General features: G+C 40.9%; 1 long non-coding RNA gene across 1 annotated transcript; it reads right to left on the bottom strand.

Annotated features, from left to right (window-relative positions):
* Positions 1–2,292: 2,292 nt before the first annotated feature.
* Positions 2,293–3,294, bottom strand: LOC311047396. The gene is made up of 4 exons (XR_014600978.1): positions 3,207–3,294; positions 2,817–2,863; positions 2,670–2,719; positions 2,293–2,381 (listed from the first exon to the last, which is right to left on the bottom strand). It is a non-coding gene; the product is annotated as an uncharacterized lncRNA (long non-coding RNA).
* Between the last annotated feature and the right edge of the window lie 14,735 nt (positions 3,295–18,029).

The following is an 18,029-nucleotide window of genomic DNA, read 5'->3' as shown; positions in this document are numbered from 1 at the left end:
AAATGTTCGGAGTAATGTCTATGTATTGGCAAGTGTGACACATTTTGAATCAAATCGTGACCCCAAGAATCAAAATGTATTTGAACTGTAGGATACGAAAACATTCACATCCCAAGTTGTTAGTGTTTGTTCATAAGCCTGGTTTACGGTTGGAATAAGCTTCCCTGGAGCTTGCTGGTCCAGGCCTGCAGTCTGTGCAGCTGAAACAGCCCATGCTAGTGGTGGTTGGGGATTTGGGAAAAATCCTATGGGCTTTACTGACACACCATCCATTACTGTATATCTGTTAAATCTTAGACTAACCTAGACTCCACCATTTGCTTAGACTCACACATGATAAACATCACCATATGGCCTTCTTCCACCTGAAGAACATCTCCAAATTACAGCCCACTCTGTTGCAGAGATTCTCATTCACGCCTTTAATACCTCCAGACTAGATTACTTTAATGTCCTTCTCCTTGGTGTACCCACTCGGGGGGTTAAATCCAACTGTATTTGGGCACAATCTGTCCAACAGCCCGCCTGCCTGCCATACACAGACAACTTTCTTTTTCTGTTTTTTTCTTCAGATAAATAACTCAAATGTGTGTTCTGCTCATGCACACAAACATGTGGGATGCGAGATGGAGAACAGAACTCGAGAGTACCCAAGTAAACAGGCAGTATTCTGTCTTCCAGTGATAAAAACACACTGACACCCCAAGTCCGACCACTTTCATAAAATGAATATTCTGTCCTCGTCTCAAGCTCTATCCTACTCTCTCTTTTCCCACCCGTGTTGTTTTCTGTTTCTCTCTGACACTGTTATCCTCTGTCTATCTCACTTACTCTTCATAAATTCAAGATGTTGTATATTACAATACGATCCTTGCAATCAAGAGAGATGTACAATCTTAACTGTCACTTCCACTGGGTGAAAAGCAATGATTTTGGGAGGGTATCCCTCAGGCATACCCCTGATACTTAAGGGAGTATGTGTGTGTATGCTGCCCTCATTCATTAATGTACCACCTCCCACATACCTCCCACATATTCAGGTGTATGTACCATTTCTGAGACCTTCATTTGCATGTCTGCCAGCAAGGACCTCACACACCCACCCCTCCCACCCCTCTCACCCTTCCACCCCAACCACTTCTGAGCATGTGCAGAAAACTACATTTGATTGGAAGCTGTGGCTTATAACCCCACCCACCCACCCCACATTCTGCATGCTAATTCTTGTATAAACCCCCTAGTTTATACCCCCCCCCCCCCCTCAGTGGGAAGGGTGGTTTAAAGCCCCCCCCCCCCCCCCCCCCCAGGGGCTGTGGCTTGTCCCCCCCCCCCCCCCCCAATGGGAGGGGTGGTTTATAGTTCCCCCCCCACTACCTGCACTAATTATATATATATATATATATATATATATATATATATATATATATATATATATATATATATATATATATATATATATATCCACACACACAAACAATATAGAAAAACACATAGGCAGAACTCATGTAATTATGTTTATTGATCAAGAAAAATAAATGTATACAAAACAATGGAACAGGAGCACACAGATAAGGTAAACTGTTTCAAAGAAAAGTATTTTGTTCCAGGGACCCAGAAGCAAAGATTTGAGTTAAAAATGTTCACTCTAAAAAATATATATTCAAATATTCTGAATCAGAATCAGGTTTATTGTCACATCACAGGTTTAATTAAAAAAAGTGGGTGAAATGTGTGTCTATATACTCACACTAGTACCTGAGATAAGATATGTGCATGAACATAGCAGCAATGTATACTGTGCATGATATACTTATGGACGTTAGTTAAGGTGCTTGGAAAAAAAAGTTAAAAGTCAGTGCGTTATACACAGGATTACGGTGCAAAATGTCAGTGTGTGTCGACCGCATAATCCACATAGACTGACATATAGTCAGCAAGTAGTGACATGAAGAAGAGCAAAGAAAAATAGCGGGAAAAGGAAAACAAAGTCACTTGTAGGCTACTCATGTAATCCACGGTGGCTGGGTCCAAGGAAGAGCTAAATCCAAGTCATGTGTCCCTGGTATAATCCACAGGAAGAAATACAGAAAATAAAGAAATATATTTTGTTCCAGGGACCCCAGAAGCAAAGATTTGAGTTAAAATGTTTGCACTAAAAACATAGTCCTCAAGCTCTTTGTCGTCAAGCATTGGGTCCTGGAGAACACAGCGTTTGGTACAAGGTCCTGGAGATGATCTGATGATGAACTTCTTCCTGCTGGAGGGCTGAAGATCCAAAATGGAAGTCCACCTTTGGAGTTGCTCTGTGTCCTTTTTGGAGATGATCTCCTGAACTTTGGACTGCTGGAGGGCTGAAGATCCAAAATGGCAGTCCTTGAAGCCTTGAAGAAAAACAGAAGAAGAAAAAAAGAATTACAATTAAACCACAAAACCACTGAAACCGGAACACAACAATGTTAATACAATTACCACACTCTACCACACTACTGTGTGTGTGTGTGTGTGTGTGTGTGTGTGTGTGTGTGTGTGTGTGTGTGTGTGTGTGTGTGTGTGTGTGTGTGTGTGTGTGTGTGTGTGTGTGTGTGTGTATTGCCTGCTGACTGTCTGCTGAATCTTCAGCTGAAAACCAAGCCATTGTCCTGCAAATTGCAATTTATTCTGGAGATTACCTGTTAAAACTCCGAAAGGTCCTCACACATGTACCGCTGGGTGCCAACAACTGTAAAATAATATAACAGCAATTACAACTCAGAAAACTTCAACTGAAACAGGAGTGCACAAAAAAAAGTTAAATGAAGAGTGTGGGTGTGTAGTACCTTATAAAACTTCCTCGTCAACAGTGGGGAAATCAATGGAATTCTCCCTGCAAATATCATTTTAGGGGTTAGTGGGATGAAGCAATGCTTTGCCATTGTATTCAATATAGCCACAGTAAAGACAAACTACAAAGCAATCCAACTTTAGTTACTAAAATGTATAAAGTCTGTGTATTTTACTATACTGCATTATGCTGACAAATTAAATCATGGCATATGAATTGACTAGCTACTTGACTAGGCCACATGTTTTAAAACAATCTGAACTCATACAGGTAAAGGAACACTAGCCTACAACTGATCAAACAGACTGTAGAGAACTGATCAAAGTAAATACAATAAACAGTATAACCTACTAATGATTTACAATTAGATAAAATAGCAGCTTACCATTTACAAAGCTAGTCCAAAAACACCAACAGGCCAGCAGTACATGGTTGAGAAGAATGAATTCACCCAACCGCCCAAACAGTTCAAATGTTTGAAAACTCTGTTTGGACACATCTGATTGGATAGACACAAATGTTCCCCTCCCCACCATTTGAATGTGCATGTTAAATGTTGGCAGTCAGAGAGAGAGAGAGAGAGAGAGAGAGAGAGAGAAAGATTGGAAATAAACTATTTACTTAGTTTAGTTAGTTTTAACAAGTTAAACGTTACTATGTAGAGGTACTAATGCTTTGCACTAAACAACAAGCACAAAAAAAGAACTGACATTTTATACTTAAGTAAAAGTATCAATAGTGTAATGTAGAAATGCTCTTACTTGTTACAAGAAAAGTCCATTACATTTTGTTCTTTTGAGCACTACTGGGCCTAGACTAGAAAACAAACTAAATAGTTTATTAACCACATGACTGGTGGTAACCTGTATGTTTGGCAGTGATGGCAGAAGTACTCAGTTATTTTACTTAAATAAAAGTAGCAATACCACAATATAAAAATACAAACAAAATATAAACATAATAAAACAAGTAAAAGGCCTGTGTTCAAAATGTTACTTGAGTAAAAGTTTAAAAAAAGTATTGGCATCAAAATATACTTAAAGTACCAAAAGTGAAAGTATTAAAATGTTTGAAAATGGCAGATCTACAAGCTTGTAGATTGGCTATTTTCAAATAGCCTATGTATAAAATAGGGCTAAAGTGGTTAATATGGTGATAGAGGTGGAGCTCCTATTGTCTGAGAGACCTGAGACAATAGGGCCACTGAACCCATCAACACCTTTCATGCAAATGTTGTGCCTGCATGTAAATCTCTACCCCCCAAAATACACACGAAAACACACATAAAGTAAGCCTTGTTTGTGATATAATTTTAACCATTTAATGACCCTTAAACGTACTTGGTAAAAGTACAAAAGTATTGGTATCAAAATGTGTTCAAGTACTAAAATGTTTGAAAATAGCCGATCTACAAGCTCACAACACGACGCGTTGTGAGCTTGTAGATCGGCTATTTTCAAATAGCCTAGGTATAAAATAAGGCTAAAGTGGTTAATGTATGTTTTATAATGTAATCATTTATATCTGCAAAGTAACTAGTAGCTAAAGTTTTCAAATAATTGTAGTGGAGTAAAAGTACAATATTTGCCCCAAGACTGCACTCTGATCTCTCTGTGTGTGTGTGTGTGTGTGTGTGTGTGTGTGTGTGTGTGTGTGTGTGTGTGTGTGTGTGTGTGTGTGTGTGTGTGTGTGTGTGTGTGTGTGTGTGTGTGTGTGTGTGTGTGTGTGTGTGTGTGTGTGTGTGTGTGTGTGTGTGTGTGTTTGTGTCATGCTTTATTAGTATGTCCTTTCTGTAAACTAACACTGCTCACCTATGCAAGACCTAAGAACACATTTTTTTTTTTTTAAATATTTGTATTAGCTTTTCCTTGAATGTCACAATGCAACTTTGGTTCACTGTTTCTCTCTCTCTCTCTCTCTCTCTCTCTCTCTCTCTCTCTCTCTCTCTCTCTCTCTCTCTCTCTCTCTCTCTCTGAGCCCCCCCCCCCACTCTGAACCCCACACCTCCCATTGTTTGAACAAACCTCTAATTTACATATGTAAGGGAGATTCCCTAGCAGAGAAAAGAGAGACGCATATCCAGGTATCTTAAAGGCATTTTTAGGTAAACAGTCCTCTCCCGCATTCATTGAAATACTTCCACCAATCATTTATGTTTGGTGGGTGTATGCCTTGCCCACGTATCCAGGTATATCACCTTTTTCACCCAGTGTTCATTGCTCTCTGAAGCCATCTTTCTCTTTTCCAGTCGATCCCTTGCTCTTTCTCTCACACGCTCCATCACTTCTCTCTATCTCTCTCTATCACTTCATCACACTCTCTAATGTCATGTGTCACTCTCTCTCCTCTCTCTCTCTCTCACACACACACACACACACACACACACACACACACACAAACACAAACGAGCATGTACAAGCACACACGCACGCACGCATGCGCGCTCGCTCACACACACACGCACACACGCACGCACGCACGCACGCGCGCACGCGCGCACGCACGCGCACGCGCACACACACACACACACACACACACACACACACACACACACACACACACACACACACACACACACACACACATTATCTCTGGTTCCCTGTGCTTTGAGCTGTCTGTGTGGGAGGAAACAGGATTTGTCAAACCCAGGACTGGAGTGAAAGCACTAAATGACAGTATTGAGTTCAGGCTAAATACATTTCGAACTCATGCCAAGTGAGAAGTTAAAGGTCTCTGGCTGCTCCATTCCATCACATCTAGCACCAACATAGCACATAAGAAACAGAGTTCACTATGACACGCGTGGACAGGAAACTGGTAAACTTGAATTTACTAGTTTTCTAGTGAAGTTTTAGTTATTATGGAACGACAATGGAATAAGTGGAATCAAAGCACGTTGGTTGGCGAAAACCTGAGGTGGGTTTTGGAGGAAGAAGGGACTTTGTGACTTTGGTGGAAGATGTGGAGAGAGGTATTGTAAAAGGGTAAGCAGATGATAGCCTATTTGATAACTCATAGGCGCTTAAAATTGGGATAATCCCATTCATTTCTATGGATTTAACTTCTTTGTTCATAGATACTCCGTTTATGTTTTCTTTTTGCCTTACATGAGTCAGTCCAGAGGGACAACGTATGAAATATATCACATGGGTACAGTAGAAGCATAAGTAATCACACCTGTTCCCTATGTGAGGGTTACTAAAAAGGTTGATCCACTGAAATTACTATTATTGTTGATCTAAGAAATGCAACTTTGTGTATTTTCAGAAGCCTTTAAATTGTGCAGATTCATTAATTTGTGTTTGAGGTCAAATGTATTTCTGTGATCAATCACTGCCACAAGGTGTACTCTAATTTGTCACTAATGAGGTGTCACTGTTGACCCTTTCAACACATACATTATGATTATGTTTTCATCAGCACATGCCTGAAGAAGGTCCTTGACCAAAATGTTGCTATAAATTTGATTCTTTATTGAGCAAGTGAAGACAATGGGCAGGTATTTTTGATTCTTAGATGTGTATGTGTCTACTCCCTGGACTTGTATATATGATTTAACTGAGCCTTCCTGTTATTTGACTTGTTCTCTATTCTATCTTCCCTATTAACTCTTCCTGTAGAAGCAATGTTGAGTGTGACAGACCAACACATCACAAATATTTTATTCAAGTGTGCAATACACTTTTGAATACATGCACTCAGGTAATTTAACACTCAGGATTTTTAGAGTAGAGTACATGGCCAATAACTTAGCAAACAGAATGAGCATGCATGAGTATCAGTAAAGCATATAAAGCATATACAGTAAATGACATAACTCTGTATGTATTGTACGTGCTGCGGTGTCTTTTTAAGTTTCAAAGGACAAACAGATTGATGAATTTCTGCTTATAATGGAAAAGTTGATTTGTTTGACCAGGACGGCAGAGTGAAAAGATTTAGGACTCAAGACTGAATCAGTCCTTCAGCAACCAGTGCCCATCACATAAATTATCTTTTTTTTATAGTGTTCTGAGTGTCGGAAACGTAACATTAACACTATCCTGTATGTGCAAAACTATATTATTTCTATAGATATGATGTAATGCTAGGGTTAGCGATGAATAGCCTACATATACCAATGTATAACCAAAACTGCCTCACCTATTCACACATCTTGGTTGCTTTGTTACTACTGTTTTATTAACATAATTAATAATTTTCAGTCATTATACATAATTAATGATCTGTTCATTAAAGACTTGCATGTCTGTTGGACACAGTCAGAGTTGAATTGAGGTATTTTAGGCGAGTGAGGGCTCAGCCAATAGACTTATATAGAAGCACAGTGGGGTCCCACAAAATACCTCCCAGAAGGAAACGGTTTCATTCTCAACAACAGAATTCACTTTCAAAGGAAGACAGACAGCTCTATCATTCAGTTCACTTTCCGAGAGCAATATTTACTGCTGAGCTTTTCAGCTCAATAAACGGCTATTTTAGCGGCAAGTCAAAGTGCCTTGGTGCAATTCCTTTGAAGTTCAGTTAGTGCCAAGACCATTGGCTTAGCATGACACCCTTGGACATAAGAGAAGAGAAAATACATTCCTTTGTCTGACTTATACTGCCCTAGCTGTCAATCAACCCTAAATGATCTCAGTTTTCTTTTTTCTATTATTTACCAGTTCTTTCTTTTTAAAGTCAGGCCATGTGAAGAAAGTATCATGCAGGCAATAGTTCAGACCTGCAGCCCTTGTAACAAAAGATTACTTTCGATTCACATTACAACTTTATTATCATGACACTGTACTGTAGCCTATGTACAGTTGCACTGTACTAAGTTCTTCACCTACAGTATGTATCATGAATAACAGACATTTTGCAAAGTCATCTACTCCGTCAGAAAGTGCTGAGTTTGGCTGCCGTATAAGCCTGACATAATTATACTTTTGTCGTATGACGGTGTCCTGTGCTGAAAATAGCAAATCTACAAGCTCACAACGTGTCGCACCACAACGCATTGTAGATGTGCTTTTGTCTTTCATCTTCATCTATTTCTCTCGTGATCTGTAAATTAAAAAATAAAAATAAAAAAAACGACAGCAGTAATTACATTCCCTCTCATCATATGGTCTCAAGTCTCAAAATCACACTTTGCATGTAAATGAACACACTTCAGATTCTGCTAGTATTTAAAATTGTTGTTGCGTGAACTTCTGTCAATGGTATAAAATAAATACAGCCATTTCTCTACAACATTATGTACCTGGAGTCTTCTCTCTCTCTCTCTCTCTCTCTCTCTCTCTCTCTCTCTCTCTCTCTCTCTCTCACTCCATCTCCCTCTCTCCCTTGTGCTTAAAGTGATTCACCAGAATGAATGGAATCATCATTGTAGCCTACTTCTTGTTTCTTGCCTACAAAACACAGAAGCACATTACTGTAGATGGAGATGTAGACGATAAAAGATATTTAGAGATATTTTTGGTGTTTCAGTCAAAGCAGTCTTGGAGTCTGTTGTCCGTTGTCTCAGCGGCTAGGTTTCTACTCACAATAACCTTGGAAGGTATGTAATGAAAATGAAGGTCAGCTGGGCCCCATTTCTGTGCTGTTGTACCAACTGAGTCAGCTAACAACATACTTCTGTGTGTGGGTGGGTGGGTGTGTGTGTGTGTGTGTGTGTGTGTGTGTGTGTGTGTGTAGATATCATGTAACAGCTTGTCCTGTAGCTTAATATATCTGCACACATAAACATACACACGTGTGTGTGTGTGTGTGTGTGTGTGTGTGTGTGTGTGTGTGTGTGTGCGCGTGTGCGTGTGCGTGTGCGCGTGCGTGTGCGCGTGCGCGTGCGTGTGTGTGTGTGTGTGTGAACATCTGTGCTTATGGGCATGTCACTGTGTTTTCCGAGGTAATTGATGATGGATGTTAGTGCATCTGATTGTACTGCTGTGTACATATGTGTGCATGTATGCCTGTAATGTGTGTGTGTGTGTGTGTGTGTGTGTGTGTGTGTGTGTGTGTGTGTGTGTGTGTGTGTGTGTGTGTGTGTGTGTGTGTGTGTGTGTGTGTGTGTGTGTGTGTGTGTGTGTGTGTTTAATCTGGAGACATAAACAAGAAAGAATGACATAGATGTCATGATGGACAGCGCAGGACCCCCCCCCCCCCCCCCCCCCCCAAAAAAAAGACAATAGTTTTGGGGGTACAAAAGCATGGGATGAAAAAAAAAAAAAAAAAAAAAAAAGGAGGTCCGCGGTCGTCCCCCCCCCTTAGGGGTCCCTGGAGACCCTTGGGGGTCCCTGGGGGTGACCTACAGACACGGCGAAGGAAAACTGTAAAGCCACAGCCATGCGATGTTGCACATGAACTCTGCAGCCGCACTGAGCAGAGATGCTCATAGGCCTGCGTCCTGCGTCGCTGACGCACAATATTGTGAAAGGACGCATTCATGACACCGTCGTGCCGTCGTGGCGTCGTACTAGAGTTGTCACCAACAACAGAGAAAAATATAAAAACCAGAAAAAGTGCTCCTCGGAGCACAGGTCTCCGCCAGGTCAGGTAGGTTATTGTGGGCCAGCAATTTTCGGAATTCGCCAATCAGGATGGAATATAAAAAATTTGACAGATCCATCTTGATCACTTGACTATAGAGATCATGTGTACTGATTTGCATGTTTGGACAAAATTAAAAGTAATATAAAAAAGAAACATCTGCCTCCTGGTGGCGCTATAATAGGGCAATGTTAAAAGGGTGGCGTTTGTTCTTCAACGTAGTGCAAATGTGCGTGCAAAGTTCCACCACAATTGGACGCTGTGTTCATGATTTGCGGCATTTTGTTCAAAGCGGGCCACTCCTGCAAACTTTAGATGTCAATGTTAGCCAATCACGATGGAATATGAAATATCAAACAGATGCATCTTGATCACATGACTATAGAGATCATGTGTACCGATTTGCGTGAAATTTGGAAAAAATGTGAAGGCTTAATCTAAAAAAAAAAAGTTTTACATAAGTCGGCCTCCTGGTGGCGCTATAAAAGGCTAATGTGAAAAATGCAGGGCAGATATTTTTCCTTGGCCTCTAGGGAGTATGTGTGCAAAGTTTCACGCAGATCGGTGCAGATAGTTAAAAACACAAATCTGCCTTTTATAGCGCCACCATGAGGCTGATTTGAACATTTTCAAATGGCATTTCTTCCTCGGCCTAGTGGGAACATGCGTGTTAAATTTCACATAAATCACAAGCTGCGTTCATGATTTGAGGCATTTAGTTCAAAATGGACCAATCCTGCAAACTTTGGAAGCCAACCTTAGCCAATCAGGATGGAATATGGAAAATCAGGCAGATCTGTGTTGATCACATGACTATAGAGATACTGTGCACCGATTTGCGTGATGTTTGGATAAAATCTGTAGGAGTACTGTCCAAAAATGTCTTTTGCACAAATCAGCCTCCTGGTGGCGCTATAAAAGGCCCATGTGAAAAATTTGGGGCAGAGGTTCTGCTCTGGCATCCAGGGAGTGTGTGTGCACAGTTTCACTGCGATCAAGCCAACGGTGCCAGAGATTAGCTGTTCACAGACACACGGACACACACACACACAGACACACGGACGGACAGGGGGTAAAACATACTCTCTCGCCATGCCTTCGGCCTGGCGGAGACAATAATTTGCGATAAAATTATTAGTGCACGATAAGTATCGGCCCGATAATTATCGGTTCGATATCAGGAATTATGACGTCATCACGATAAAACCGATAACATTAATAATAGCTCCGATAATATATAATATTTGTCAACTGTGATCTGCATGGACTCTCAGTTAGACACCGTTGTACTGGAGAAGTATAACTCTCGGTTAGACACCGTTGTACTGGAGAAGTATAACTCTCGGTTAGACACCGTTGTACTGGAGAAGTATAACTCTCGGTTAGACACCGTTGTACTGGAGAAGTATAACTCTCGGTTAGACACCGTTGTAGTGTTGTGCTAGTGGTGTGCTAGTTACTGAAAACCAGTGACTAGTTACCATTACTAGTTACTTGTCATGTAAAAGTAACTCAGTTACTTTACTAGTTACTTACACCAAAAAGTAATGCGTTACTGTGAAAAGTAACTTTGAAGTTACTTTAAAAAAGAAAGGGCTCCCATTATTGCCCTTATAGCCTTCATTTCAGTACTGTTATTGCATTGGAGAATAATACAATCTGTTGATCAACTTGACATGCATTTGCATCACTGAACTCTGCTAAGCAATGTGGTCAATACCAGGGGTTACGATATAGGATTGTAACCTGCTGGTCCCAATGTCCGGAATGAATCAAATGTATCAGACATCTGATAAAAAATACCGGTCATAACTATATTTAAGCATTAATTACAATTAAGCAGGTGCGTAAATACAGCCTAACACTTAGGCCTACAGCATTATATTTTGGATTGAGCTATTTGAACATGAACCATGATGAACGAGTAATATACACATTTTATATACAGTAGCAGGGTCATCTTGCACAAATACATTAATTACCTACACTTGTGCCTGGCAATGTCCTTCTCACCCATTGACTTGCATGTTAAATGATGGCGTTTCCCCTTAAAAAATAATCGATCATTTCAGGAGCAAGAGCTTAAAAATCTATTCTAAATCTAGTCAACAAGGCCTGCAGTAGGCTATGCACTGGACAAATATGCATGACATTATTTCAATACACTAAAAACCAGTGGTGGAAAGTAACTAAGTACATTTACTCAAGTACTGTACTTATAAGTACAATTTTGAGGTATCTGTACTTTACTTGAGTGTTTCCAATTTCCAATACTTTTACTACTACTCCACTACATCTCAGAGGCAACTATTGTACTTTTACTCCACTACATGTATTTGAAAACTTTAGTTACTAGTTACTTTTCAGATATAAATTATGATATAATGAAACATACATTAACCACTTTAACCCTATTTTATACCTAGCCGGTCTACAAGCTCACAACGCGTCGCATCGCGACCCGTTGTGAGCTTGAAGATCTGCTATTTTCAAATATTTAGTACTTTTACTTTTGGTACTTTAAGTGCATTTTGATGCCAATACTTTTGTACTTTTACTCAAGTAAATTTTGAATTCTGGACTTTTACTTGTAACAAGAGTATTTCTATATTGCAGTATTGGTACTTTTACTTAAGTAAAGAATTTGAGTACTTTTTCCACCACTGCTAAAAACATGGGAAATGTTAGAGGGAGTAATAGCCACGGATACACGACGGTCGACTGTCACGACCGTCATGGATGAACTTCAACCTAGTGTTTGCACTTTCTCCATTTATGACCCGTACATCTACATAAACGTTCATATTTCAAAGATAAAGTGCTTATCCCATGGCGACGGAGGTTACATGTATATATGGGCTCTCAAAAGTACCTGTATCATCCGTATTGTTCAATAAAAAGCATTTTAATCTGATCGGTGGCCATATGCTTTTAACAGAGTGACCCTATCGGTTGGTAGGTGTATTGCACTCGAATACATTATGAAAAAATGGCCACTAATCGGATTACAATGCTTTTCATTGAACAATAGTATAGTTCAGCTTGGGAAAAGCAGCCTTTAACGGGTTTGGGTACGTGGTTCATAATCACCATTGCGTTATCGTGGTTATCTCTCTCTCTCTCTCTCTCTCTCTCTCTCTCTCTCTCTCTCTCTCTCTCTCTGGACCTCACTGTCCATGAAAAGAATGTCGGGGACTCGGGGCTCCCGAAAATTATCTCGCAGAATCGCTGCTGCGCTGAAAATAGCAGATCTACAAGCTCACAACGCGTAGTGATGGGACCTGTTGTGAGCTTGTAGATCTGCTATTTTCAAATAGCCAACGCAGCCATGCAGATCTGCAAGCCTAACCGAATGACTGTTAAAGCAGTTTGTTTAAATTACTTTATAAAATGTTATATTTTCACAGGGATTATTTATTAGTGTAGATATACATTTTGGAGTGGATATATGTGTCCAGATGCCTGTCAGACCGTCTGCTCCGCAGGTCTAGAATGGAATAAACGGGCGCAGCCAACGTCAACAATTGGTCTCGACCAGACGTGAGATCTCAGCGTAAAGTAGGATGAAGCCCACGTCAGGATATATTGATAAATGCCGAAAGGTGCGGTGATATCGCCGTACGTTCATTATTCGGGCTACACCGCGTTGATAAATGAGGGCCACTGTGCCTTAACTCCGCCAGACAGCTTTTTGTGTATTTACTATGAATATCGCCCCTATACTTAAGGCTGACAAATAACGTAATACACATCCATTCTCTCTCTAAGTCCTGCGTGTCTGGAGGATGTTGGGTCTTTTGAGCAATTGAGCCAATGTGTATTCTCAGAATCCCATTTCACACTCGAGTGTGAAATGTGTCTGTCTGTGTCCCTCATTCACAGAACCGGTTTATTGACATAAGCGCACAATATAAACACCACACACATGTCCTGGCCTGAGTGGCCTCGTTCTCTTCATGTTTGATTCTTGAGACAGCAGAGAGGCAGCAATGGCACCAGCGTAAAAAAAAAAGTTTGTCCAGAGCAAACGCAGCGACGCGAGGACGCCTAAACGAACGGTCGCCTAAACCACTTTCAGGGCAAGCTGCTTCAGGCTGCAGCATCAGTCCTGCTTGGTAAAATAAAGGCTGAACTCAGTGGACATTGGACAATATTTTGCAATAGGCCTACTCGCGTATAAAGATTTCCCGCTTTCCAAACGGGAACTAGTTGCAGTTTGTATTCGATTCATGGAGGATGGAGGACTCATCAAAGAGCGGGCAGTGGAATTTATTGACACCGCGGATTTGACTGCACGGTGCATCACAAAGCGCTCCTAAAATAAACCTTTCCGAGCGCACTTTATGTACACTGCAATTCTCACTGGCTAAATGTAGTGCTTTGCACTCTGTAGCCTAACAAAGCATCCCTGGATATTAGCAATACATTGCCAGCTTTGTTTTTGTGTATCAAGTGGTCCCCCCCCCCTTTTTCTCTCTCATGTAGCCTACTGGTGCAGCGATATGCTTGTGGTTCAAGAAAGTACAAAATAAAAGTCTTTGAGTCGTTGTCATGGTTAATAATTTACCAATCATCTACCAACTATTGTAGGCTACCCGTGTCTAAGCTAAAACATAAACATGTAGGTCGCCTACATAGGCTACTTTGGTAAATAAATCTGGTTATTTGAAGAGGAGGTTATTCAACTCTCCAGCTGTCTATCTGCGACTCTCTCCCCCCCGCCGCCCCTTGCGCTTCAACTACATGCAAAAAGGCCGTTCGCAGCTCGCGATGCTTAAATGAAGAAATGTGCACAGAAAATCATCTAAAACTATGCTAAATAAACCCCAAATAAAAATCAAAAATAAAAGCGGGGCTTTATTGTGGCTTAAATAGATTCAAGTCAACACTTATTAATGTTTTGGTGCATTCTATAATTTAATACAAAATTCTGATGCCTCCATAGTCTATAGTCTACATGTCTACTCAGTGGTGGAAAGTAACTAAGTACATTTACTAAAGTACTGTACTTGAGTACAGTTTTGAGGTATTTGTACTTTACTTGAGTATTTCCAATTTACAATACTTTTACTTCTACTCCACTACATCTCAGAGGCAAATATTGCACTTTTACTCTACATTTAGTTGAAAACTTTAGTTACTAGTTACTTTTCAGATATAAACTATGATATAATGAAATATACATTAACCACTTTAGCCCTATTTCATACCTATAGGCTATTTGAAAATAGCAGATCTACAAGCTCACAACGCGTCGCATCGCGACGCCTTGTGAGCTTGTAGATCGGCTATTTTCAAATATTTGTAGATCGGCTATTTTCAAATATTTAGTACTTTTACTTTTGGTACTTTAAGTACATTTTGATGCCAATACTTTTGTACTTTTACTCAAGTACATTTTTAATTCTGGACTTTTACTTGTAACGGAGTATTTTTATATTGCAGTATTGGTACTTTTACTTAAGTAAAGAATTTAAGTACTTTTTCCACCACTGTGTCTACTTCTCTGCAGTGCCTGAGTGCCTGTGACAACAGGCAGCCGTTCCAAATTTTTCGGAGCAAAGAGGGGGCGTCTCCCTGCATGAATCCAAGTTGCAGCAACCAATCGGTGTTTGGAGCAAAGAGGGGGCGTCTCCCTGCATGAATCCAAGTTGCAGCAACCAATCGGTGGCAACCAGACCCTTTTTTAGCAAGCCGGCCCACTTTTTCCCACAAACAGAGAGTCCCTGACCAAATCACGCCCCGTTACGCCCCTTTTTCGCCTAAGCCACCTCCTCTCTTTATAAGCCTGCAGAGGTTACATCCCACATACCTCAGTTGCCTTTCATCTCTCTCCATAGAGGACAGCTCGCTTCGCTTGAGCTGTCCTAAAAATGTGAGCTACTGTTCTCTTTGTGTATGTCACATAAAAACATTGCTCACAGTTGTCCAGTAGTTGAATCTCGTTACAGGATCTATGTCATATTATGTCACATTGCTGGACCCAACATTGCACTTCCCCTCTTGACTATTTGGAGACAGCTATAATACCAACCGTGATATCTTTCAGTTTGTATAATCAAAGCTTTGTCTATGAAAAAAGCTAAAAGAATATACTGTGCAGCTCTATTTTCCTACTTGCTCTACTGATTTTGTCTATTTCTCTGGTTCTGGTCAGGTGCGTCTTTTGGGCTCCCAAGGGATGGCATGTGCCACCCCCTAGCATTTGCATTGAAATTCAGATCTACTATGTGTGTCAGTGTGTACTGTGTTACTATGTTAGTTCACTGTATGTGTGTCAGTATGTTACGGTGGTGAAAATGTTCCTAAAATGTCTTTGGATGTCCAGGGACATTTTCATCCGGTGAAGTGATTGGGTAGACTCTAAATGTTTAGCTAAATTGAGACGGAGGACAATCTCTACGTTTTTTGTTGCTAAAACTAGGTGGCTGGATTTAGAACCATTCCATTCCATTCCAGTCTTTCAAGGGACATTTCACTTTAAAAAAAAAGTCATTTTATCATCTACTCAGGCTTTAGGGAGCACCCGGACAGATTAAATAATTTGGCTGCCTGCTTACGCTTGTATGATCAATTTATTCTTAGAAATTCTGACATATAGGCAATTAATCTAATATTTGGCAATCAATCTATGAATTGACTAATCATTGCATCAGTTTTTATAAAATGTATTTTAATGCATTTTCAAAATAAGTATTTGTATCTCAATACATTTCACAGACCAGTATGTTGTATTTGTATTGTGATAGGTTTTTTGACCCAGTTTTGTATATACTTATTGATGTAATTTTCGCCCATCACTGATGAAAGTCAACATTGCTTTATTGTTCTCTTATCAGCGCTCCTATGGTCATGAAAATATTGGAAAAGTTATGAAACTGCATTTACTTGGCGTGGAAAAGTTTTTGAAAATCACAATGATCAAGCATATATTTTTAAACAACACATTCTCACACCCATGATGTCAAATGGAGGACAAGTTGGGACGCATATAGAACAAAAACCTTGACGTAGACATAAAACAATCACAAGATCCAGATAATCATCATAATCATAATCATAATCAGCAAGGCAATAACAACAACTAACCAACCACCCACCCACCATCCCACCCAATCACCCACCCGATTGTAGACAGCAGACCATGAACATATTGCACCATAGAAAACAAAAGAAAAAACATCTTGCTATCTTATCTTGGTTTGTCATTTTTCCCCATATTGTAGCCTGTAGGCGGTGCGCATGGAATACCTCGCCACAAAACACAGTCGCACCGGGGCAAATCCGGCGGTATTCACCTGGTATTCCTAAACGTAACCTCAGTAAACTATGCCTAACCTAACCTTATTCCTAACCTTATCCTTATCCTTATCCATAACCTTATCTGAAAAAAAAAAGGGATCGAGGGTGTTTTGAGGTGAGTATTCCGGTTACCAACACAACAACACAGCACAAGTCACCCTGGCCGGTAACCGGTCAGGTGGGCACTAAAACCATCTGGGCACTACGGATAACTGGGCACCAAAACCATCTGGGCACTAGGGACATGTGGGCACTAGGGACACGTGGCCACTAGGGACATGTGGGCACCTGGTCAACTGGGTACTAGGGACAACTGGGCACCAAAACCATCTGGGCACTAGGGACATGTGAGCACCTGGACGAGGAGGTACTTAGGGGTGGAGACATCTGGGCACCTGGAGAGGTGGGCACTTGGACAACTGAGCACTAAAACCATCTGGGCAATAGGGACATGTGGGCACTAGGGACATGTGGGCACCTGGACAACTGGGCACTAGGGACATGTGGGCACTAGGGACATGTGGGCAATTGGCCGGCTGAACTTTTCACTCTGAGCTGCATAGTAACCGGAACAGTGGGCCCCTGGCAACACTGCGCCCCTGGCAACACTGCCCACCATTTCTTTTAGATGTACATGTATTTCTTTTTGCTTTCCTTTCCTTTACAAATGAGGGGATAAATACATATAATACCCCCCCCCCCCTTAATTACAGTACATTTTGGGCCCAATATTTCCACACATCTTCCCGTATTAAAATTGCCTTAAGGGAGAATGGGCAGGTGGACGAGCCACATCGTCAAGCTCATGTCACCATGATCAGCCATAACCATATAAGGACTTTCCAATGCAGATACGGCCAAATATGGACTGTGTTGTCTAACCTCAATGTGTCATCATGGCATCAGGCCCTAACAAATCAGTCAGCATATATGGCCATAAACGGGACAACGACTGACAGATACAGAGATCTCCATATATGCCCATACAAGGGACAAGGGATGACAGCTAGAGATCTCCATGGCCATATCAGTTGGATCACTGGTGCTGGTGCAACGTAGCTGTGAGGTGGATGTGAGATGTGAGGGCCGCAAAGCGGCCCGAACTTCTAGTCAAAGGAAATTACAGACTATAAATGCCCTGTAGAACAAACTCAGTAATATCAACCTGAAAATTGGCTAGCTTCCTTAAGCAGGAGAAGTGCTGCTGACCTTTCTTACACACCATTTCAGTATTGAAATTACATTTCAGACGATTATCAATAATGGAGCCGAGATAAATTATATATAAGTGGTTACCAAATCCACTGTCTGACCATTTATGACAGTCTGAGGGGCTGGTGCAGATCGAGACACCCAAGCCGAGGACTGTCCCTGGAAA

The sequence above is a fragment of the Gymnoscopelus microlampas genome (genome assembly GCF_963454915.1).
Source record: "Gymnoscopelus microlampas genome assembly, chromosome: 6".
Classification (NCBI taxonomy): domain Eukaryota; kingdom Metazoa; phylum Chordata; class Actinopteri; order Myctophiformes; family Myctophidae; genus Gymnoscopelus; species Gymnoscopelus microlampas.
This window is presented reverse-complemented; position numbering and strand designations above follow the sequence as displayed.